The sequence below is a fragment of the Engraulis encrasicolus genome, chromosome 9 (genome assembly GCF_034702125.1).
Source record: "Engraulis encrasicolus isolate BLACKSEA-1 chromosome 9, IST_EnEncr_1.0, whole genome shotgun sequence".
Taxonomy (NCBI): domain Eukaryota; kingdom Metazoa; phylum Chordata; class Actinopteri; order Clupeiformes; family Engraulidae; genus Engraulis; species Engraulis encrasicolus.
The window spans coordinates 32,989,392-32,991,692 of record NC_085865.1 but is presented as its reverse complement, the minus strand read 5'-3'; the positions used below and the strand labels follow the sequence as shown (position 1 = coordinate 32,991,692).

The window sequence follows — 2,301 nt, the reverse complement described above, 5'->3', positions numbered from 1 at the left end:
TGCTCGAGGAGCATTTCCAACGACACTTAAGCCTTTTGCATTCCGCATGCCCGCCAGGCGTTATTTTGACTTTCGAGGTCACCGCCTGTTTCTTACAATGATTCTCCGAGTGTGAAGTAGTCATTCATGCGAAAGAATATTCTGTCCTGTTGAGCAAATTGAGCGACAGTGATGTAGTCCACCAGTGCGCGATGATTGTAGCCACCAGTCGGAAAAGCAAAGGGCTGGAAACGACGCACGAAAATAGCTGTCAGGCACGTAGGCTAGTAGGCTACAAAACAGCCACACCACAACAGTCACAACGCAGCACAAGACAATAATTATAATGTATTAAGTATGTAATTATTGGCGAGAATACGTGTATTCTTCAGCATCCAAGGCGTGACATGGAGGTGGTTGCTGGCAACCAATAGACAGTCAGACCGAGGCGACATTTTTCCAGACCTACCTGTTACAAGCGGAATTCATTGACAGGAGGTGAAACCATTGCTCTGGATCCACAAGCACTTTTGAAACTTCCCAAAATGCTAGTTCCAAATCAGTTCTGGAGATATGCCAGACGGAAACGGACTGAGCGAGCCAGGGTCTTCTTTTATTTCCTTGTCTCGCGCTGCTGCAAGAATACCTGTTAGGTATGATGTTTGACAGCCAACGTCGATTTATTTGCTTTTCTGAGGCTTGCTTGCAACAATTCCCTTAACATGACCAATTCCAACTATTCTTTTTCGGTTCGTTGATCATCGTTTTCCGTGTTATTACAACATAACCTTAAAATTGTTATTGTTTTTTCCTAATCCCACTTGGAGGCGCGCGACAGACTGTTTTGTGGGATTGACGAATCTCCAATTGCCTTGAAATCCCGCCCCTCTTCTTCGCCCGCGGGCCTAGACGTCCAATCACGACAGACTTTTCAATTCGTATTTCAAAACGAGCTAAATGGACGTCACGTTACATAAGATGATCAGGCAGCAATTGCCAGCCTCGCCATATGCAGTAAAAAATCACGGTAGGCTAGGGCTGGTATTATTACGCGGGTGATTCCGCCAAAAGAGTGCCATTTGCTGGTTGAAAAACCTTAAAAATAAACTTCAAATTTCATTCAATTTCAACATAGAAACTGTTAATGTACACATTTAAGCATTCAAAAAGAGCACTGGGCAATCTCAGGATAATTAATTTAATTTATAACAGTTTTTACCATAACACATTGTTATTTGAGTAACAGCAATTAGGGTAACAGCAATGAGGAATTAGCAAGAAATTAGCAATTGTGTGAAATCTGACCACATGGCATCCATGCTAATACTTTTTTTGCACAGAGCACATTCTTCACATTTAAGTGAACATTTTACTTTTGTTGTCATCAAACACTATCTAAAGATAATTAAGGTAACATGAAAGAGTTTTTAGATTGCCCCCCGCCTGATTCAACTGCAACATCATCAAATATGAAAAAAACTACACGAGAGAACTTAGTTTTGGTCTTCCCATTGGATTCAGGAGATCTAAATGATGTCACTTCCGGGTGAAAATGTCACTAGTGGGAGGGTCCCAAATTTTTAGGGGGCGGGATATACATGGGTAACAGCACTGAGTCAAAACCTGGGGACACGACTAAAATGTGATTTTTAACCAAAATAGAATTAATTTATTCTTTTAAAAATACAATTAAAAGTATATATGGATTATATAGTCACATATAAAGAAAAAAAAAACAGGTTTCGAAAGGATTTCTTTATCAATACTTTGTGGTAAAGTGTTGCACTTCACTCTGGGGACACACGAGAAAGACTATAAAATAGGGTTTTGGATACATTTTTATCATATTTAAAAATAATATATTTACAAACTTTTCAATGGATCATGTGTAGAAAAGTTTGCTTTATAATGGAATGTAATTTATTTCACTTTATTCATTGATTTTATACATTTTATTTGCTGGGGACACAAATGGCACTCTTTTGGCGGAATCATTTTATTCATCCAGTCAGCATTTGCTCACGTTTACAAAAGATAGGCCTATCTGTCAATCGTAGGGAATTGTAGAAGTATCATATAGCACTGAGTTCTAAACTGAAACACATTTCTCACGTTATTTCTTTACTGCAGGTGTCGGCGAAAAAAATCACATATAGGGCCTACACGCAGACATTTTTTCCACCGCACAGTTGCACCCGTATTGACAGTTTGTTTTAAATTATTTAATTACACACACACACACACACACACACACACTCACACACACACACACACACACACACACACACACACACACACACACACACACACACACACACACAC

General features: G+C 39.4%; 1 protein-coding gene across 1 annotated transcript in view; it reads right to left on the bottom strand.

Annotated features, from left to right (window-relative positions):
- LOC134455703 (rho GTPase-activating protein 21-like) overlaps window positions 1–831 on the bottom strand; it is a 162,375-nt gene extending 161,544 nt beyond the window's left edge. Inside the window, exon 1 of the mRNA XM_063206941.1 lies at window positions 449–831. The gene's annotated coding sequence lies outside the window, so the exon portion shown is untranslated. The remainder of the gene's footprint in view (window positions 1–448) is intronic.
- Between the last annotated feature and the right edge of the window lie 1,470 nt (window positions 832–2,301).